Here is a 23,246-nt window from a genome sequence, read left to right as displayed (position 1 = left end):
GTTTTAAAAAATACGATTAAAAAAACTGGAAACAATGGAAATGTCAGGTAATGGGACGTGTTAGGGAAATTAAAGCAACTTGAATTATCATGAGACTTTTAACCAATTATTATTAAAATTTAAAGGTTTCTATAAAATGTAAAGAAAAATATGTAAAATATACCCTGGGATGTTGGCATCAAACACACTAATGAACTGGAAGGTAAAGATCACATTTTGCATTTTTTTGAATTAATCGTAGCTGTCTGTAGAAGTTTATTCTTTCATGTGCATTTTAGAAAATCAGCGTGTCAAATCCTTCCAGGGTTCGGTTTGGATTTGGCGGCTGCTTCCTGGGATGCGAAGGTTAAACTTGAAGGGAAATGGCAGATCCGTACAGTTCAGTCATCCCACCCACAAACAGGATTGCTTTTCATTGGTTCAGGTTTCTTTCACATCTTAATAACGTTTTCCATTTCTCCATAAAAGTTCTGCACTTTCCTTGTGAGAGTGATTCCCAGATGCTTTGCAAGTACCGTAATGCTGTGTTATTCTGTACCGTGCTTTAATGCGTCTTCCAGTTGCATTGTGCTTGCATTGGGCATGGCTGTTCACCTGCATATGTTGAGCTCACACAACAGCCTCACTGCATTTTGTCGTGTCTTTGCTCACCCTTTCAAAATATTTCTGTGCCTGCACAGACACTAAAAGATGCAAAAGGTTGTGTAAAATGTTGAGATGCTCACTCACTCTTTCCCCCTGTGTGTTGTCCCTGCCCCTATCCTATGTGCAGCTCCTTTGAATAGGGATCTGGCTCTGCTCCCCTGGGCCCCAGGGATGCTCAGGTTCTGCTGAAGCATCCCTCAAACACTGGCGACCACAGTCAGAGAAGAGCTATTCCACCTCTCCCATCCATCAGCTGGGATGACTCTGAGGCATGTTCTACAAACTTCCTAGAGTTTTCCAGCAGGATACAGCTCCAGGTACCCACGGGGCTCAGCCTCTTGATAGTGAACCTTTTATTGACAGCCTTCGCTTCCTTGTCTCACTTCTTCATTCCCCTACAAGTATTTCCTGGGATCATTTTCCAAACACCCTGCTTGCATTCCTTGCCTCAGGGTCTACTTTTTTTGGGGGGAGGGGATGGAGTTTTGTTCTTGTTGCCCAGGCTGGAGTGCAATGGCACAACCTCAGCTCACCACAACCTCCACCTCCTGGGTTCAAATGATTCTCCTGCCTCAGCCTCCCGAGTAGCTGAGATTACAGGCATGTGCCACCACGCCTGGCTAATTTTGTATTTTTAGTGGAGACAGGGTTTCTCCATGTTGGTCAGGCTGGTCTCGAACTCCTGATCTCACATGATCCACCCACCTTGGCCTTCCAAAGTGCTGGGATTACAGACGTGAGCCACAGTGTCCGGCCAGGGTCCACTTTTAAGGGAGCCCAGAGAAGATGACTGCTCAATCATTATCCTTGTGAATGCTCCATTGGCCAACGAGCTTGAGTTGGGGTAGGGGAGGCCATCAGTGTCCTCCTGCTCAATATCATAGTCTCAGTGCTTAGCATAGTGCTTGGCCCACATCTAACGCCTTGATAATGATGTAGTCAACAAATAAATAGGTAGATGGGTGGGTAGGTGGAAGGAATGAAGGAAGGAAAGGTGGATGAATGGATGGAGGATGGTAGAAGAAAGGAAGAATGGATGGATAGAAGGATGGATAAATGGACAGATGGATGGATGATGACAGAAAAAAGGATAGATGGGTAAATGAATGGATGAATAAAAGGATGGAAGGATGGATAAATGGATGAATAGGTGAATAGAAGGATGGAATGGTGGATGAATGGATGGATGGATGGTGATAGAAGAAAGGATGGATGGATAAATGGATGGATGACTAAAAGGATGAAAGGATGGATACATGGATGGATGGATTGACAGATAGATGGATGAATGGATAGATGGATGGATGGATAGGTGTATGAGTAAAAGGAAGGATTAATGGAAAGAAGATTGGATGGATGGATGAATGGATGAATAGTTGCTGTTGAGGAGGTGGGAGGAACCTAAGACTCCTCAGATCATGCTCAATTCAGAGGCCTTCTGCAGTTTCTGGTAGAGTGTTTTGTGTTCATCTCACACTCCCCCATTCCTTACAGTCCACATCCTTCTCTGGAAAACTTTCTCTGGTGCTTCAAAGATAATCGCTTTCACCCCACCCTTCCCAGGAATCACAGAGATCATCCTTCATCTGGAGGACCAGACCTCCATCCTCCTGAGGAACTTGTTTTGGGAATGAGCAAAACAGAAAACCACAAAGCCAAGCTGGGGTGGATATTATGGGCTTTCAGTTTGGCTCAGAGAGAAGGCTGAAGCTATCCCTGCCATCTGGTGACTCAGACCTAAATGCCTAAAGGATACATTGTCCAGGGCATCCGGGCAGGGAGTGGAAGAGGACGTCCACCTGGGCACTGCCGGAGGGGTTCTCCATCCTCTGCGTCTGCCCCACACCTGCCAGCTCAGACTCCAAATCCCTGTCCCAGGAAGCTCTGTTGCTTGCACCTTCACTGAAAGCTTAGGCTGAACTAGCAAAGCTCCCCAGGCGAGGCGTCTCAATGGTTTACATTATCTGACTGATATTAGATCTTTTCCTGAAAGCCTGGTTTAATGACGGGGGAGGGGAGTCAGTGTGTGGCCATGGATTTTTGAGGCAAGGAAATGAGATAAATACTTTGGAGGGACCAAAAAGAAAGAGAGAGAGAGAGAGAGAGACTAGGCAGACATGGGATGAACTGGCAAATGTGGGTAGCCTTGGACTGACCACATAGTGAAATAAAGTAACAGCTAATGTTTGAGGGCTTCTCATGTGCTAGCTACATGGGGTAGTGCAAAAAGCTTTGTTAGAAACTATCCAGCAATTGTGTTGGGCAGGTGACATTACTAGCCTCATTTTACAAATGAGGTCCTGGAGACACAGAGAGGCTAAGCCACTTGCTCCAAGTCACATAGCTGATCAGCAGAGGGGCCAGTTCCAACCCTGTCTATTCCCTATGTTGCAACATCATTGCTTCTCTGCCCAGTGTCTATCAGACTCAACATCAGGTCATTGGATACGACTGATTTATTTCTTTGATCGTTGCTTCCACTAAATGGATAATTTGCCTCCTTCTCTGGGAGAGACAGCAAAGGACTATGAAGACACTTGTCAGTCCATGATGTCTTAGAAAGGGCTTAGGAGATTGGGGGTCTGGAGAACTGCCCATTGGCACGCTAGCAAACTGAGTGATACCTCAACTGGTCATTGGCCTATGAACTTCAGTCTCTTCATCTATAAAGTGGACGTGGACATGTTTCATGATGGTAAGAGTTCTAGTTAGCTTAAAAATTCGAGAGATCCCCTCCATTTGCTAATTATGTGAGCTTCTGAGTACTGTGATCTCTTTGAGCCTCAATCTCAGCACCAGGCCAGCTGCAATGATAATTGTACTTTCTTTGTGAAGATTAAATGGGCCCTGATGCAACCATGGCTGAAGAACAACCTCATGAAGGTTGCTCGTGAAGGTTGGCAGTGATGGAGACAAGATTGGGAACTGCCCCTTCTTCTTTTTATTATTATTATTATTATTGAGACAGTTTCACTTTTGTTGCCCAGGCTGGAGTGCAATGGCATGATCTCGGTTCACTGCAACCTCTGCCTCCCAGGTTCAAGCGATTTTCCTGCCTCAGCCTCCCAAGTAGCTGGGATTACAGGTGTGTACCACCACGCCCAGCTAATTTTGTATTTTCAGTAGAGACAGGGTTTCTCCATGTTGGTCAGGCTGGTCTTGAACTCCCGACCTCAGGTGATCCACCCACCTTGGCCTCCCAAAGTGCTGGGATATAGGCATGAGCCACCTCACTTGGCCAGGAACTGCTCCTTCTTCTAGAGACTGTTCACGGTACTTTGGCTCAAAGGAGTCACTTTCACGTATCACCACCATTGACACCAAGAGGTAGACCATGACAGTGCAGAAGCTGTACCCAGAAGGGCAGCTCCTGTTCCTGCTTTGTGGCATGGAAGCACACATAGACACCCAAAAGATTGAGGAATTTCTGGAGGCAGTGCTGTGTCCTTCCAGGTACCCCAAGCTGAGAACTCTAAACCCTGAGTAAAAACACAGCTGGGCTGGACGTATTTGCCAACTTTTCTGCCTACATCAAGTTCAAATGCAGGACTCAATGATACTCTGGACAAGGGGCTCCTGAGAGCCCTAAAGGTTTTAGACAGTTACTTGACATCCCCTTTCCCAGAAGAAGTGGATGACACCAGTGCTGAAGATGAGGGCATCTCTCGGAAGAGGTTTCTGGATGGCAGTGAGCTCACCCTGGTTGACTGCAGCCTGTTGCCAAAGCTCCGCATAGTCCAGGTGGACTGTGAGAAGTACCAGGGCTTCCCCATCCCTGAGACCTTCCGGGGATGGCATTGGTGCTTGGGTAGTGCCTATGCCTGGGAAGAATTCGCCCCTACCTGTCCACATGATGAGGAGATCAAGCTGGTCTGCAAAGAAGTGGCCAGGACCCTCAAATAAGCCCCTCCCAGTACTGCCTCAGCCCCCTCCATTTTCCCCACAAAGGCCCTGAGAGTTTTCACATTGGCCCTGGGAGTTTCCACATTGCTACCCAATGGACACACTTCAAAAGGCCAGTGGTCAGGGACTCCTGGAGCACTTGTGCAGGGGTGTCAAGGGGGAAGGGGGAATAAGGGAAAAGGATGGGGATCCTGGGTGAGATTCTTATTGTGGGGTGGGGCAGGTAGAGCAACATGCTTCAGTAATAAAATACAGAATTTAAAGAAGATTAGGGGCAGGTGTAGTGGTTCACGCCTGTAATCCCAACATTTTGGGAGACTGAGGCGGGCGGATCACCTGAGTTCAGTAGTTCAAAACCAGCCTGCCCAACGTGGTGAAACCCTGTTTCTACTAAAAATATAAAAAATCAGCTGGGTGTGGTGGCGGACACCTGCAATCCCAGCTACTCTGGAGGCTGAGGCAGGAGAGCCATTTGAACCCGCGAGGTAGAAATTGCAGTGAGCCAAGATCACACCATTGTACTCCAGCTTGGGCAACAGAGGGAGACTCTATTTAAAACAAACAAACAAAAAGATTAAATGGGGTAGTGCATAGAAGTGCATTGAGGCAAAACCAGGCAAGTCACACTTATGAGGATGGTCTTCTCGTTGCAAACCCTAATCCCCACGTGTCAGAGGCTCCATACACAGCAAGTTTTTTCTTCGTTACATAACAGTGCAGCACTGATTTTCTCAGTTGGTTGGTTCTCATGGGAGGCTCTCCTCCTCCCAGGTATCGGGAGACCTCTTAATTCAGCAGGTGGAGAGGATGGAGGATGGGAGCTGGCATGTTAGATTTTGATGGATCAGGCCTGGAAGTGATCAACGTCACTTTTGTCACATGTCATTGGCCAAACTCAATCACTTGTTTGTCCCCAACTGCAAGGGAGGTTGGGAAATGTGGATGGCTGTGTTCCCTGAAGGAAAAGGAAAATGATTTGGAGAATGACTTGCTGGTCTCTGCCACAGAGCTCTATAAATGATAGACAGTGATGACCATGACGTTGCTGTTAATCATCGTGTGGGAAGAAAAGACAGATCCCATGACTTACTGGGATCAAGAAAGAATCAATCGACATTTCCACACATGTGCAAGTGTGTGTGTGCAGAGTGTGTATATGAGGGTATGTTCCCTAGAAAACATGTCAAGGCAAACCTAATACTCTGCCATTGAATTAGGGGGTGCAATCCCAGGGAGGGTTCAATACTGAACTGGCCAGCACTTAGTATTAGGAGCAATTGATTGCACAATTTTAGGGGACTCTTCCAAAAGTCCATATAGACAACTGCTTCTCAGGACAACCATCCAAGGAGAGAGAAGAGGACAATTTGCCCACTGGTTCATGCTGCTCATTGGCCAATTATCTACTCTATGATACATGAAGTCCTTCCCCGTGGTGCGTGACTGGGCACTGGGCAGATACCACAGCATCCACGGCCTCCAAGGTGACAGGAAGTCCCAAAAATGTGAGAAGGACTAAGTCCAGCATGGGCACAGTAAGGCGCTTTGCAGAATGTGGTTGGAACCGTGAAGGTCTGGCTGCCATAGTGGTGCCCGGAGCAACGAGCCAAAGACACCAGGTGAGATTGCGGTGATCTAGGTAGTAGAGAAGAGGTGTCTGATCTAGGTGTCTCACCTTTGCCAAGCTCATGGAAACCAGAATTGAAGAAATACCTTGACTCCAGGGCACCAGGTCAGCACACAGCCACATCCCCGCCTGAAGCGGAGCGCAATTTCTGCCTTGCACTGTATCTGACCTCTTGCAAGTTTGAGTGTTTGCTGGAAATAAAAAGCCCATGCACACATGATCCTCTGAGGCCGAGGCCCTGTCATCCTTCACGAAAATGAGCCCTTCAACAAATGTAAATACCCTCCGTGTTCTCCCGGAGGCCGGTCCTAACAAGGCCTCGCTGGGGCGCCTCGTAATCCCCGGGATTGCTGGAGCTTTTAGGTTTAACAGAGCAATTTGTAAGGCCGCCTGTCCTGCAGCCAGCTCTGCGGCAACTTGCCTGCGGTATGTTCCCTGGCGTCTCCTAGAAACTGTGGGCTGGACTCATGCAGGGCAGGCGAAGGGCTCTGCCGACCCCAAACTTGGAACCCTCTGGATCCCAGAGTCTCACAGCGCTCCCAGGAAATTTCATAAGGGCAAGCATCATGCATTAGGCTGGGGGGAAGGGAATGAGATCCAAAGCCTGGAAGATGTGGGAGGTAGCGGACACCGCCTCGGAAAGCTGGGGTGATTGTGCAGGGTGAGGCGGAGGCAGAGCTCCAAGAGCTAAAGTTCTCAGCTCAGCCCGGGGCCCGGGGTTGTGCCTAATCAGCCGAGGAACCTCAGGCAAGCTGACACCATCCCCTTCAATGGCTTCCAAAACCCTGGCCAAGGGTTCTAACGTGTGCACAGTGGGCACTGCTCCCCTCCCCACCCCGTCTCCCACCTCTGACCCTCACCCTTCCCAGCCACTCGGTTCTGCGTTCCATGCGGCCTGCCATGGGCCCGCCTGGGAGGTGCTCTGCAGAGCCGCCCAAACACCTCCCCATTCGCGTCCTCCCTCCCTCCCGGCACACGGGCGACTTCCTCTCCCACCCCAGGAAGCCAGGTGGGACCCGAGACAGAGCTCTGGCGAGCGGACATGAGAAAGAGCGCCAGCTGCCCCGAAACTTCTCCTGCCCTCTGCCATGATTTCTTTTGTCTGTCCCACTGAGCTCCAGGGGAAGAAACTTCAAGACCCTAGAAAACAGGTCCTGGACTCTGGAATGACTCCATGGAGCCGGTCACCCACCCTACTGCCCCACACTGGCCTGTGCCGTGACAGGAGCATGCGTCAGGTTAAGCTCCTGAAACCTGGGGTTGCCTGTTCCAGCAGCCAGCCTCTGCGCACGGATATGTGCTCAAGACACCAGCCCAACCTCTTTGAGCCTGTTTGCTTCATGGTGAAAACAGTGACAGTGCGTCTGCCCTGCTCAGCCAGCAGGGCTGCTGTGGGCTCAAACGAGGTAGCTGCCACTCTGGTGCTCAGTCAGACTGGCCCTGGGGCTGCGTCCTGTCAGCCCACCTCCAAGTCTGTTCAGCAGGGCCACTGTCAAGATTCAATGAGGTCGCGCAGAGAGCGTGTCTGGACAGTGCCCAAGCCTGCAGCCGGCGCTGAGGCCTTCCTTGGGGCTGGCTACTCTTCACTGTGCTCCTCAGCTCCAGTGCCAGCCTTCTCTGTCCACCTCCGAGCTCTGGAGACGGCCCCCTCATCTTCTCCCTGACTTCCGGTTGGGTTCAGCTGTGGGAGGTGCCTTCGGCAGAGTGTGTGCGGGACAAGAGAGATGTCGGACCATTTCTTCCTCCCGGCAGTGGCCCGGTCCTTCTCTCACCACAGCTCCTCTCTTCCACCTCTCTGCTGCTTCCAAGCTCCCCTTGCCCTCTCTAATCTCAGGCTGGCCATGGCATCCCGCCGTGGCTTGTCTCTGGCTGTCTCCACCTGTGTGAGCCTCTGTAGCCGGTCCCTGCATTAAAGGCTCTCCAGACCGCCAGCCAAGGGTGCTGCCTCTTTCCTTCCGGGCCCCTGACTCCTGCCCCTGCTCAGGATCACAGAGGGCTCTTGGTTGGAGCAACAGACACTCACTCTGCCTTACTCAGCAGCAAAGGAATTTGGAAAGGGATACTAAAAAGCTTACAGAATTTCCAGAAGGCTTTAAGATGTGGAAATGAGAGCCTGGGAAATCAAAGCATAGAATCAGGCTGGTGGGGTGCAGCTTCCACCGCCAGAGCCGGGCTCGGAGGCCACAGTGAGAGCCCCAGCATCCTGCACTGCGGCCATTGGCTCCCCAGGGAGCGAGTGCAGTGCCGCTGTCAGGAGCACCATCTCCAGAAGTGGTTCTCCTCTCTTCCAGCTTCTTGGCCACACGAGTCCAGACTCCAACGTCCGAGTGCACGCCAGTTGGTGCCACTTGCTACACCCCCACTGCTGGCAAGCTTGCACACTGAGCACTTGGCATCACAGAAGTTTGGGCAGGGTGTTTTGGGTGCTGGGTGGATGCACTGGACACCTTCCAGCTGCTCCTTGTGTCTGCCTCTCCTTCCTTTTCCCTCTGTGCCCTTGGAGATTATAACATGGACTCCTCTACATTGTATTAATCAGGCTCCTTTGCCCTGGCATCTTGTTGAGTTCAGCCAGATCAAGATACAGCAAGAGATGGGAGGGAGGTGGGGAGAGATGCTGGTTAGTCACTGGCCTTGCTGAAGGCTGGTACATAGGCCGTCTGTGTCCCTCTGAGGAAGGCCACAGCTCCTGTTGGACAGGCCCTTCTCCACTGGGCCTCTCTGTGTTTGGGGTTCTGGTAACTCCCCCACCAGCCACTCAGTCATGGGAGTGGTCTCTGCTCCCTGCTATTTATGTTTTGCAGGGGGAGAGGAGCTGTACCACCCCCTGTTGCTGTCTTTTGTAAATTGTCCTCATATTAAACTCTTTCCAAGTCACCATGTAAGAGGGACATCGATTTCTTGCTGGCGCCTTGATGGTTAGGGCAGGCAAAAATAAACAGGTAAGCAGGAAGGCCACAGTTGATCACACGCACAGCAGCTCTCCTGGGCCTCTGTTGTGGGCTGCTCGTGACCCCCAGAACGGTAGGCCCTAGTCCAAATCCTCCATAGCTGGGGATGTGAACTTACTTGGAAAAAAGGTGTCATCGAGCAGCTGTCATCAAGTTAAAATAAGTTTGGATAGACACTCAGGGAGTAGGCTTGAGAAATGATGGAGACAGAGACCAGAGTGATGCATCTATGAGCCAGCGAACACTAGGAATGCTGGCAGCAACAGAAGCGGGGAGGAAGGAAGGAACGGATTCTCCCCCTGACTTCCCAAGAAGGGACCAGCTTTGCAGACTCCTTGATTTTGGACTTTTGGCTTCCAGTACCGCAAGAGTCTCCAGAGAGACATACAGACGCCCTTTGTCCCCACATGAGTTAGATGTGCTCTTAGAGCTCTGCAACTGTGTCACATGGGGCCCAAGTATGGGCTCCCGAGATGGTCTGTTTGGGATCCCCGCTCCACCTCGTACTGGCTGTGACCTTGACAGATTCACCTCCGGGAGCCTAAGTATGAATGCTTCACTCTTTGCCTCTGCTTTGAGAACTCCAAGACTCCAAGTGTAAGAAGGCTTACCACAGTTCCTGCCACAGTGCAGATGCTCCAGAAAAGTTCCCAGAAGACCAGATCGACTGGCAAGCTGGTCACTTCGATCCAGGGCAGGGTGACAGGGCAGGACCATCTGACCCAGCCCAGGGACAAGGGCAGCCTCTTGGCAGATTCCAGGCCTGAACTGGGGCTTGGTGTTCATTCTGTTCCTGAACTGGGAATAGGATGACAGCTGGGATCTGCTCCGAAACAAGCTCCAAGAGGAAGGGAAGAGGAGAGCCGAGGGAGCCTGGCAGAGTGGAGGGACATGTGCTGTCCCTCTCCCCAGGGACTGACTGTGTGATCTTGAGGTAGTCACTTAACTGTCCTGGGCTGCAGTTGCTTCCACAAAATGTAGCTATTGGGAGCATGTCAGCCTGACCAGAGAGGTCTCTCAAGACCCTGCTGTAGCAGTGCCTGTTCACTATTTCCAGAAACCATTCTCCACCTCTCCTTAGGTTCAGCTGGGCACATGGCTACCTGGAAAGGACTCATTTCCCAGCCTTCCTTGCATCTGTGTGCAGCCATGTGACTAAGTTCTGGCCAATGAGAAGGAAGAGAAAGTGTAATGTGATACCTCCAGGACGTCTCCTTAAATTAAAAGGGAAGGGAATGAAGCCAAGAGGAGCCTAAGGAGGCATGACAACTAAATTCACCTGGGATCCTGGAACAGGAAACACACATTAGGCAAAAACTAGGGAAGCCCAGAGAAAGCATGGACTTTAGTTAATGATAATGTATCAGTATTTGTTCATTAATTATACCAAATGCACCATACTAACGTAAGATGTTAATAATGGGCTGGGCGCAGTAGCTCATGCCTGTAATCCCAGCACTTTGGGAGGCCGAGGTAGGAAGATCACTTGAGGTCAGGAGTTCAAGACCAGCCTGGCCAGCGTGGTGAATCCCCATAGCTACTAAAATACAGAAAAAAATTAGCCAGGCATAGTGGCATGCAGCTGTAGTCCCAGCTACTCGGGAGGCTGAGGAAGGAGAATTGCTTGACCCTGGAAGGCGGAGGTTGCAGTGACTCGAGATCGTGCCACTCCACTCCAGCCTGGGTGACAGGGCAAGACTCTGTCTCAACAAAACAAAACAACATCAAAAAATATGCTAATAATGAGGATAATTGCATATGGAGTATACACTCTGGGAACGCTGTACTATATTCACAATTTTTCTGCAAATCTAAAACTGTTCTAAAAAATAGTCTTTTTTCTTTTGTCTTTTTTTTTTTTAAGGGAAGGGCATGGCCTTTCTTCTTCCATCCTGCTGCCAGAAAGTTGGATGTGTTGGCTGGAGCTCAGGCAGCCACCTGGGACCATAAAAAGAAGGGCCGCATTGCAGGGAGGTGGGAAGAGACTAGACCCCTGTCCACTTCACAGAAGCCTCATCCCAACTCCAAGGCCCTCTCTTTTATGCTAGAGGAGCAAATCTGGTCTGTTTAAGCCACGTTTCATTGCTTTTTGGGTTTTTTTCTTCCTATGAAGTGGAACCTAATCACTATGGAGACATCTTCTCTCTCTTTAAATGACTTCAGACCTCAACGAGAGTGCATTTGGGATATTTTCCCAACCGTGTGATCTTAGGAAACAAGTAGCGTTTCTCTCCCTGCGTCCTCCCAAAGTTCTGGTGTTAAATGTTTGGTGGCGGGTCCTCCAGACACTGATTCATGGCTCCCAACAAATATGTTCCATTCCAACTCCTTAAAAAACAGCCAGACCAACTCGATGGCATTTTGGTACTTTTCCACTTTGCTGGAGTTACGATTTATGCCTAATTCATCAAGATAAGGCAAAGAACAACATTGATGTTTGTGGCTGTTGGGTCTGTACATGAGGCTGCTATGGCTTCAGCAACACACAGTAGAATTAAACACATATAATGAGTATAACGTGATTTACTCTCGTCCTGCTGTCCTGATGTTTAAACAGATGTCAGAGGAATAGAAGGCATGGTGGGAGGAACACATTAGTGTAAATTATTGCATCTGAAAAGAGGGAGTATCGTAAAAATGTTAAAAGAGAAAGTAAGTATTTACGACTTGAGTTGCTGGTATTTGTATCTTCCATTTGCTTCCTTGTGTGGAGTCATTAGAACCTCTTCCATTGGGAAAGCTGCTTGTTCTAACAGGCTTGGGTGGGACTGATGAGATTCCAGGCCTGGTAACCCCACACGCTCACCTAGGGAAGGTCTTCTCTGCTGTGGACAGGAAGAAGGCAAGGGCAGGCCCTGGAAATAAGCACCATTATGGGGGGACCTGCAGCACCCTGTTTCCCACCCATTCAGGGACCAACGCATCCATAGTACAGATGGAGAGACTGAGGCCCAAAGAAGCAGGGTAGGGTGAGATTGCAGCCAGGAGTGGTGGAGCCGGCCCTGCAGCTCCACCTCGGCCTCCTCAGCTGCCCTTCCCTCTCCTTTTCTGTGGGGCATCACTGTCTCCGCAAAGCCTAGTCATAAGACTCAGTCCCACTTGCCTGCCCTTTTGGGAAATTCGAATTGTGGCTGAGGACCAGAGACCGTGGAGGAGAGGATGGGGGAGTGGGCGGTGAGGAGGCCTCACGCTGATCGCCTGGCCTGCTTGGGACAATGCAGAGTCTCATGCTGCATCCCAGACCCTTAAGATCAGCACGTCTGTGAGGCTGGGGCCCAGGACTCTGCGGTTTTTAGTGGCTCGATCTCGGCTCACTGCAGCCTTCGCCTCCCGGATTCAAGCGATTCTCTTGCCTCAGTCTCTCAAGTAGCTGGGACTACAGGCACGTTCCACCACACCCAGCTAATTCTTGTGTTTTTAGTAGAGACAGGGTTTCACCATGTTGGCCAGGATAGTCCCGATCTCGACCTCATGATCTGCCCGCCTCGGCCTCCCAAAGTGCTGGGATTACAGGCGCGAGCCACCGCGCCCAGCTGACTCTGCGTTTTAATGTCTGTCCCAAGCAACGTCGTGCAAGTGAAGGTTTCTGACTCACCGGAGGAAAGATCACAGACACTGATGAGGTGACAGCCCTGGCTCCACCACTCACTGGCCATGTGACCTCAGGCGAACGGCTTTCAGTCCTCAGCTGTAAAACGGGGCGATTGCCTTCCCCGTTTACGTAATAATACAACACTGGCTGCCTCGCCTGTGTTAGGCAGGTGGGCACATCCCAGGGGGAGGCTGCCCTGGAAGGTGCTACTCAGACTCACTCAGGGGAGAGTCACACTTCCCAGGGTCCCTCTCCCCAGCCTGGTTAGAGTTGGACCACACATGAACAGGCAGAGGCTGGTGGCTCAGTGCGGCTGGAAGACACTGTGGGGGAGAGAGTGTGGGGTATCGGGGTGTCAGAGTGGGTGGGGCTGGATCTCCAGGGCCTTAGGTGCTAGCCAGCAGTGCAGATTTATTTCCAAGGCAGCTGGGGAGGAACGCCAGTGGGGTTTAGGCAGGAGAGAGATACAATTGGAATTACATTCTAGGAAGGTCGTGTGGCTGCAGAGCGGAAGACAGGTTTGGAGTTCTATGTGGTCCTTGGGGAGTGGTGATACTATTTGTTTTTGTTTTTGTTTTTTGTTTTAGACAGAGTCTCGCTCTATTGCCCAGGCTGGAGTACAGTGGCTTCATCTTTTCTCACTACAATCTCCTCCTCCCAAGCTCAAGCGATTCTTCCCCCTCAGCCTCCCAAGTAGCTGGGATTACAGGCCCGCACCAGCACACCTGACTAATTTTTTTTTTTGTACTTTTAGTAGAGATGGGGTTTCGCCATGTTGGTGAGGCTGGTCTTGAACACCTGACTTCAGGTGATCCACCCGCTTTGGCCTCCCAAAGTGTGGGAACATCTGCTTTTTATAGCCAGCAGCCTGGGTCCCTGGGTGGGAGGATACAGGATTCTCCCAGATGATTGCGTCCTGTGGCAGACTGGCCTGCTCACTGCCCTGAAGGTGTCCTGGGCACCCCTGCCTCTGGCTGTGTCCATGTGGTTCTTCCAGCCCTTCCTTCTCCTTCTCACCCACCTGGTCAGAAATCCCTCTTTGGGCCACCCCACTTGGCACACTCTCTTGGTCTCTGCCCTCTCCCAGCAAATGCAGGCTTTCCCATTTCTTTGAGGGGCGATGTGATGATGGGGGATGGGTGGGTGCCATTTACAGCTGCGTCGGGTGAATGAAGGGGTAGGGGTGGGTCAAGTTAGGTTGTATTTCCTGGGTCAGGAGCACTTAACGAGGCGACTCATGGGCAAGTGCATGCGCTCGAGTGTGTGACTCAGATGTCAGCAGCTGCTTCCCCAGGCTATCAGGAATCCAGGTGACCTTGGGTGGAACCGCCCATTCCACTGTTAGGAAAGCCTGGTTGCCACTCACACTTTCAGCCCATTCGTGAGGCAGGGGCTCCGTGGGTCTTCTCTATCCTGGGGCCGAATGCACCCTCCTGCTGCTGTTCATCCTGTCCACGGAGACAGGAAGCTCGGCCCTTTCGCTCCCATTGCAGGAATGTGGGCCTGGAGAGGGCGGGAACTTTGTTTTCTCCTGGTTGTATCCTTGTGCCTAGGACAGGGCTTGGCACCAGGTAGGTGCCCAAGAAATATTTATAGGACGAATGAATAAATAGCTCACCACAAAACGCCACTCACAAGAGGCTTTTTGTGAACACAGTGCCTTGTGCGGAAGATTCGATGCTCATGGGAGGGGTCTCCTGCACACCATCGGCCCCATCTGCCCTCTCTGCTTCCACCAAAGCGGATTAAGCCCTGAAGAATGTGCAGGCTCAGACCTTGAGGGAGGTGCAGAGGAGTGAGGAATCTTCCTTCAGTAGGCTCCTCCCGTGTTTGGAGACAGGCCTGGCTGGAGCTGGAAGAAAACTAACCTTTCCACTTTCTGTCACATGTTCGTGTCTCAGAGCCTGCTCGAAGGGCAGTGCCAAAGAAAACCTGGAAATGGGCCTTAGGCAATAGTGTCAGTGTGGAAATTAAATCGTCTAGAAGAGGTCAGCAAATGACAGCCCGAGAGCCAAAGGGGCTGTTTTCATACAGTCCGAGGGCCAAAAGTGGGTTTTTGCATTTTAAAATGGTTGAACAAATCAAAAGAGGAATTCTATTTCGTGACACAGGAAAATTACCTGAAATCCAAATTTCACTGCCTGTAAAGTTTTATGGGGACACAGCCATACCCGTCTGTTTGTGAATTTTCAGGTGGCTTTTATGCTACAATGGCAGGGTTGAATCATGGCAGCAAAGACCGTGCAGCCCCAAAATTCTAAAATATTTACTATTTAGCCGTTTACAGAAAACATTTACTGACCTTGGGCTGAAGTGACAACTTTGGAGCCTAAAACTCACACGCATGTGTGTTTGTCTGGGGGCTAGTGGTGCATACGTTAGCCCCTCTCGTCCGCAGAACTAGGGTTAGTCCAGATATTCCTGAGTCAGAGGCGGCTGTGGCATCACGTGGATGTTGCTGTGCTGGGTGTTCTATAGGCGGCCTTTTTGAGCATCCTTGCAGAACGCATTGATTATTTTAATTCCCCCAAACACAGCAGCCAAATTCTTGCTTGTGAAGTACCCTTCTTGCCTTAAAGGTGTGTTGAAAGCTGACTTCTGCTCACAAGCCTCCGTCTGCTGCCTAAAATAATACTCCAGGATGCTGGCAAGGGAATAGTACACTTCCTGCGAGTGTTCAATTCACATTCTCCCAAAAATAACACCGAGACTGTTAACACCTGCGCTTTCCAACGTTTCCTCGCTCACAACAGGGAGATTAATGGGTTCCATTCAGAACGGACCTTTCTGACCTCATCTATGAAGTCGGGGAACTCAGGAAATTGCTTGCTAATCCAAATCTTGATAGTCCCAAGATCCTGACATTCTTTCTCCCCCTCCCCCTTTGCAGCCTGAACATCCCCCCATCTGAACTGAGTTGCAGCTTTGAAAGTCTTGATAAGATACCAGGCAGATTATTCCCCATGGATACATTCTAATATTTATTGAATGGGAAGATCACAGATGATGTGGTTCGACAGGATGAAAAGTGGTCCTATTAACCCCAGAGAGCTGGCCCATTACCAGAAAGAAGAAAGCAGGAGAAAGGGGGAAAAAGGAAGAAGGTTGCAGCCTCTAAGACTGCATCTCTTTGTCACTTTGGGAACATCTCAAGGAAAGGTAGAAACTATGCACGGTGTTTGCACATGCGAGATGTCTTGGGGGACCAGCAGGTTCCTAGTCAATGAAGGTTTGTTCAGACCCTTGGTCATGTGGTGGAGCAAATCCTCTCAGTAACCTTCTACAGTAGGTATTGCAGCCTCATTTTACAGGTGAAGTAAAACAAGGTTACTCAGGGAGAGATGGGATTTGAACCCAGGTCTCTTGGCTTCCAGGCAAATAGACTATGAACTCCTTAAGGGAAGGGACCAGGTCTTATTTAGCTGCACATTCCCATTATAGAGCACACCTCTGGCACACAGTAGGTGCTCCTTAAATGCAAATTGACAGTGAAATGGTCTGTGCTTTTCCTGACCTCCCTACTCCCAGTATGCGGTGATTTCTCCTTCTTCTCACCTGGGGCTATGTATGGTCTCTACAAGTCACCTGGAGCTTATAACATGCTTATCTTAAATGCCGCTTAACTCTTATAGAGTACTTAAAATTTTTTCAGTTCGTATATGAATAATATATTCAGGAGTTTAAAAGGGTTTATGAAGGAAAGAAATTCTCCCTCCAACTTCTATTCCCAGAGTAATATTCATTAATGTTGTTCACTAAATAGGTTCCACTCCCTACCTTCTAGGTACCCAGAGATTCGCAGTTCCTGGTCCCCCTGTGGCTGAGGGAATCATGTGACAAGCACTACCAGTGACTGTGAGCAGCAGTCACATGTGTCCCTCGAAGGTTGGCACAGTTTATTGTCAGCTCAAGGAAGACCTCCAGACCTCCAGAGGTCCTCTAGACCTCTTTACCCTCAGGTGTGGCAACCAGTAAGGCTTGATTCTTGAGGGATATATCAGCAGAGAATGCCCATTATCCCATGAGCGTTTGTATGGATGGAAAGTCAACCTCCGTTGTTTAAGCCACTTTGATTTTGGGGGTTGTTTGCTACTGCAGCATTGCCTGGCCTCTCTTGACTGACCCATCCAGCCTCTTGGTTCCCCTTCTAGGAAGCTGCCACTGTTACCATTTTCTTGGGTATCCTTCCAGATGTCACAACAACATATACAAGAAAATACAGTCATGTGGTACTTCACAGCAGGATATCTTTTGAGAAATTCATTGTTAGGCAACTTCATCATTGTATGAACATCATAGAGGGTACTTACACAAACCTAAATGGTATGGCCTACTGCACACCTAGGCTAGATGGTACAGCCTGCTCCTCCCAGGCCACAAACCTCTACAGCATGCTGCTATAATGAATGTTGTAGGCAATTGCAGAACAATAGTAAGTAATTGTGTACCTAAACATAACTAAACACGGAAAAGATAATGCATTGTACTACAATGATAGGAAGTTTTAGTTCCATCATAATGTTTTGGCTCCATTATAATCTTATGGGATCACTGTCATATATGTGGTCTGTTTTTACGTGATGCATGACTGCATATAATGATATACATTACCTACTATTCTCTCTTTTGCTTTTTTTCTTCACTTAATATATCTTGGACATACCTCCATCTCAATATATAAATATCTGCCTCATTTTTTGACAGCCGAATTATATTCCACTCAAAATATGTATCATTATTTATTTAAAGAGCACCCAGCTGTCAGGCCTTCAGTTTTCAAAGTTTTGCTGTTACAAATCGTGCTGCAGTGAATAACCTTGTACGTAGGTTGATATGATTTGGATCTGTGTCCTCACCCAAATCTCATGTCGAATTTAATCCCCAGTGTTGGAGGTGGGGCCTAGTGGGAGGTGACTGGATCATGGGGGTGGTGTCTCGTGCTTTAATACCATCCCCGGTGCTATCATCATAATCTTGAGTGAATTCTCATGAGATCTGGTTGTTAAACAGTATGTGGCACCTCCCCTCTCTCTTCCTCCTACTCTGGCCGTGTGACGAGCCTGCTTCCCTTTACCTTCTGCCATGACTGGAAGTTTCCTGAGGCCTCTCCGGAAGCAGAAGCTGCTATGCTTCTGGCACATCCTGCAGAACTGTAAGCCGATTAAACCTCTTTTCTTTATAAATTACCCAGTCTCAAGTATTTTTTTTTAATAGCAGTGCAAGAATGGACTAATACATATGTGATTTTGGACTCATGAAATTATATCTTTAGAGCAAGTTAAGCACTTTCTCTTTTTAATTTGTAAAATGAGAATAATCGTGATAACCTACCTGGACAGGGTTGTTGTGCGGATTAATGGCTTAGTACAGGTAAAATCCTCTAGCACGTAGTAAATGCCTTATAAATAAATAATAAATATTTATACTATGTAAATAAATAAATGTTATTTTATGATTGACTTTGGGGTAAGTTAGTGATATAAAAATAGGCAAAACAAAATTCCCAAACAAAATCACATTTGGTGAAGAAAGGGGCTGAAAAAGTTAGTGTCATGTTATTATTTATATATATATATATAATTGTCAAATTTGCCATATACAGAAGAATTTCCTTCATCTATTCATCCACTTCACCATTCTTTCATCTGACAGACTTCAGTTTTTAAGAACCTACTGTGTGTTATGCTAGAAACAGGAAGTACCAAGGTGAATCATGCACAAAAGCATGTGTTATTATTATCTCCACTTTACCCAAAGGTCAGAAATAAAAATAATGTTATTTTGTATCTCACCCAATAGTTTCTTTAATGTTGCTACTTTTTGTAAAGTAGATCAAAATTTCAAGATAATACTTAATCTTTAAGGGGAAGTCTCATGAGCTTGCTACCTTGAGGAACTTTAAAAAATAAGTTTTAAAAAATTTTCCAAATGTGGTTGACTTGTTGGCTTCCATTAAGCTTATGTGGTGATCTGGATGGTCACTTTTCCCACAGAGTGAGTGTCCCAGCTCCCAATTCTGCTGTTCTGTTCTTCCTGCAGTTTTGGAGGGCCAGGCACTGATGCTTTCTAGAATTCCCAGATAAAGAATTACAGCCAACTGTTCCTTTAGTAAGCTTATTATGTCTTATGTCTCAGTATTACAAAATGATGTTGTGGTCATTTGCTGATATTAGGCAAATGTTGAGTGATTTTTATCTCAGGTCTGCTGAAGAAAAATGTTTGGGCTGGATGGGTGGTCAGACTGCTTAAGATCTCCATCACCACTGCTAACCCTGTCACATTATCATCACCACCATAAGTATCATCATAACCATCACCACCATTATCACTGCCAATCATCATCATCACCATCATCATCACCATCACCATCATCATCACCATCATCACTACCATCATCATCACCATCTTCACTATCATCATCACCATCATCACCACCATCATCTTCATCATCACCATTATCATCACTACCATCGCCATCATCCATCATCACCATCAGCACCATCATCATCACCATCACCATTATCATCACTACCATTGCCATCATCCATCATCACCATCAGCACCATCATCATCACCATCACCATTATCATCACTACCATTGCCATCATCCATCATCACCATCAGCACCATCATCATCACCATCACCATTATCATCACTACCATCGCCATCATCCATCATCACCATCAGCACCATCATCGTCACCATCACTATCATCACCATCACCACCACCACCATCATCATCACCATCACCATCATCCATCATTACCATCAGCACCATCATCATCACCATCACTATCATCACCATCACTATCATCACAATCACCACCACCATCATCATCACCATCATTATTACCATCATCATCATCACTATCACCACCACCACCATCACTACCATCATCATCATTACCATCATCATCACCTTCACCATCATCATCACCATCTTCACTATCATCATCACCATCATCTTCATCATCACCACCATCATCTTCATCATCACCACCATCATCATCATTACCATCATCTCTAACATTATCATCACCATCACTAACATTATCACCATCACCACTGTCATCACAGCTACCATTTGTTTTGCACCTACTATATTCTAGAAACTTTACATACTGTATTTCCCTTAATTTTCACAACAACTCTAAGAACTGAAGTCAGTTATTTTCATTTTACAAAGAATGAAAACAATATTCAGAGAATTTAATAAATTTGCCCGAGGGAAAACAAGCAGTGAGTGGCAGGTTCAAGAATCTAAATCCAGGACAGCCTGACACCAAATCCAGTGCTCTTTATGCTATGCTTTGCTGTTTCTTTAAGAATCAACTCTAAGATTAAAGCATATGCAGTATGACTGAGGAGGACAATAGGATGACGATGATGATGATGATATGATGATCATGATGATGATGATGAAAGCTACCAAGTACTGATGATGGTGGTGGTAGTGGTGGTGATGGTGATGGTGATGGTGATGATGATGAGTGGTACTAGACACCACTCCGAGTGCACTACCTATACTAACTCATATTAATTTTCATAAATATAATCATGATGTCCAGGTTTCCAAAGAGAAAACAGGCTCAGAGAGAGTAAGCTACTCAATAGTAGCAAAGCCTGCCAACTCTGGGACTAGATGGGGCTAGGTGACCTTGTAACATTTTGTCTCCATCTTAAGCTAAGCAGCACGATGGGAACTTGTGAGAATTATGAAAACTCCCCCAACAAAATCTCCTACATGGTATTTGCTTAGTGAAATCTCTTATTATTACTGCTATTACTAATATAATTGGTGCTGATTTTGCTACTATTATCATAATCATCATTATCGAGCTTCTACCCATTCTGCAAATAGGTTGTGAAAGGTTAATTGAAGTTCTTAGGAAGGACCAAATTTGGTCAATAGAAGACTTAAAATGCTGCACCACTCTCTGCGTCTTCCAGTTTTTTTGCACAGAGTGTCTTAAAAGGTGGTGTCAGTATTATTTGGTCTTTGTGGGACATTTGTGTATGCTGAGTATCCTGAGTGCGTATGTTAACTGATCCCAGAAACACAAAAACAGAAGGAAGTTTAGCAGTGACCCACACTCTGTATATTTGATCTTGCCAGGGTAAAAACCAGGGCACAGCAGAGCCTGTGGCCTCTGCCTCTTCAAAAACCACTGTGCATAGAGGGAAATAAAACACCTACTGGGTGCCCAGGTCTTGCCCAAAAGTGGAAGACAATTCCTGTGGAAGACAATTCCTTTGTTCTCAAAGAGCTGATTATCTGATTATGTCGACTACTCCAAGCCAAAATGAATGAGCCTATGTTTTTCCTTTTAAAATTTTAAGTCTTTTAAATATAATTACAGGCTAAAACAATGAGAAAGACCATAGTTTAACGTGCAGTTTGTTTGGCTTTGAAAATTGAGTGAGGATGTAGACAGAAGTAGAAACATATTTAAAGCCCCTGCCCTCCCCGATGGAGGTTTCCCAACCAATGGGAATATGAGAAGGGGCAGCGGCCTCCACGTGCTGGAGCTCCTGGACACGGGTCCGGGGTTCCCTGTGTACTGAGTCCCCATGCTGGGCATGGCTGTGTGGGTAGATGCTGTGCCAGTGCTCAAGGAGCTCTCTACTTGAAAGAGTGAGGCAGGTGAGCACAGGTGATCACAGTCCACTTGCAATACGTGCTGCCAGGAGCCAGGCAAGGCTGCAGGACAGCAAGGAGCATGCTCAGCACCTGCTGGGCCTAGGCTTGATTTGGGGATGAGGCAGAGGTGGGTCTGCGACAACTCCCACCTCTTGGGAGGTGACTAGAGAAAGTCACTGCTGTACTGCCTAGCCTCCCTGTATCCATAATTCATAGTAACTGTGAGCCTTGGCCAGCAGAGTTCTACACCCATTCCAGCCCTTTTCAATCGGCTTCCTACTATGAGGGGGAAAAGCTAAAACACACACTTCGGGGGCTCCCTGGCTGTAGAGCCCAGATGACGGCAGACTCCCACTGATGCGATTTGGAAAACCAGAGTGAGGCCGAGACCTAATTCTGCCTCTTGGCTGTTCCTGCAGGAAAGCGTGGTCTGTGACCATGTTCCTGCCTCTGATGGTGCAAAAAGGCAGTTGTGGCATCAGCTTCTCAGTCCTATGTCCCTACCCCTGAGTAGCAGCTGTGGACATGTGCCTGGGAACTCAATAGCTTCCATGTCCACCTTCTGATGTCTGGCCCTCTGGACAGGAGTAATGGCAGCAGCTTCCCGGTGAATCAGTTCTGCATTCCAGACTAGTACTTATTCCTCTAGATTTGCAAAACCTGACTTCTTATACCAAATCTCTTTCTGCTTAAAGTAGCAAGTGTGACTTCTCTTTTTTAAACAGCTTTATTTATTGAGATATAATTAGCGTACAATACAATTCATCCATTTAAAGTATACAATTTAGTAGATTTACTATATTCACAGAGGTGTGTAACCATCATCAGTCAATTTTAGAATGCTTTCATCACCTCCAAAAGAAACCCTATACTCTTTTGTCATCATTTTCTTTACCCGTTTCTCCTGGTCCTGGTCACACACTGATCTACTTTCTGTCTCTATGGATTTGTGTATTCTGGACATTTCATCTAAACGGGCTCATACAATGTGTGGCCTTTTGTGTCTGGCCTCTTTTACTCAGCGTCGTGTCTTCAAGGTTCATCGATGGTGTAGCGTGGATCAGCCCTTCATTTTTACGGCCAATTATAATAATATTCCATTGGATGGATGGACTACGCGTCATTTATCCATCATCAGTTGATGGACATTTGGGTTGTTTCCACCTCCTGGCTGCTGTGAATAACACCACTGTGTTTGTTGGGATGTGTTTCAATTTTCTTGGGTGTGTACTTGGGAGCGGGATTGCTGGGTCTTCTGGTAGCTCTCAGTTTAATTGTTTGAGGACCTCCCAGATGGTTTTCCAGCAGCTGGTACCATTTTACATTCTCACCAGCAGAGTATGAAGTTTCTGATTTCCCCACACCCTCCCCAACATTTGCCATCATCTGACTTTTTAGAGCAACTTCTCTTTCCTGCCCTGCAGCCTGAGTAAAACGGTATCTCATTGAGGATAGAGGTTTTTACTTGATAAGCCTTCTCCTCAAGGTAGTAGCCCCACCAGTCTCCCTTTCTATTAATCTAAGGTGGGGGTGGTTTGTAAAGTATCTTCAGGCAGTGACTCCTTTCATCCACCCAGTGTCTCCGAGCTGGTGGGGAGGTGTTCCCGTCCTCATTGCCTCGACAAGGACATGGAGGTTTTGCAGGTTCAGTGAGGGACCTGAGTCCACCAGCAGGACAAGAAACCCGGTTTCTCTGACCCCAGTCTCCTCTCTGCTGGATCCCCAGGGAGCCTGTTTGCAGCATTTCATCCGGTATACCAACCAGGTCTACCAGCTCTCCGTAATTATTCAGAGGAAATAACCCCCACCTAAGGCAGCCATTTGAACACATTGGCTTAGCTGAAGTTTTGAAATCGTTCTGAATGATTTGGTTGAGAAAGCTGAGC

The 23,246-nt window shown here is 47.8% G+C and overlaps 1 pseudogene; it reads left to right on the top strand.

The window, feature by feature from the left end:
- The first annotated feature begins 3,503 nt into the window (after positions 1-3,503).
- Positions 3,504-4,548, top strand: LOC112614606 (annotated as a pseudogene).
- The last annotated feature ends 18,698 nt before the right edge of the window (positions 4,549-23,246 follow it).

The sequence above is a fragment of the Theropithecus gelada genome, chromosome 20 (assembly GCF_003255815.1).
Source record: "Theropithecus gelada isolate Dixy chromosome 20, Tgel_1.0, whole genome shotgun sequence".
Lineage (NCBI taxonomy): Eukaryota > Metazoa > Chordata > Mammalia > Primates > Cercopithecidae > Theropithecus > Theropithecus gelada.
The sequence above is the reverse complement of the archived record's forward strand: the minus strand, read 5'-3'. Positions and strand labels throughout refer to the sequence as shown.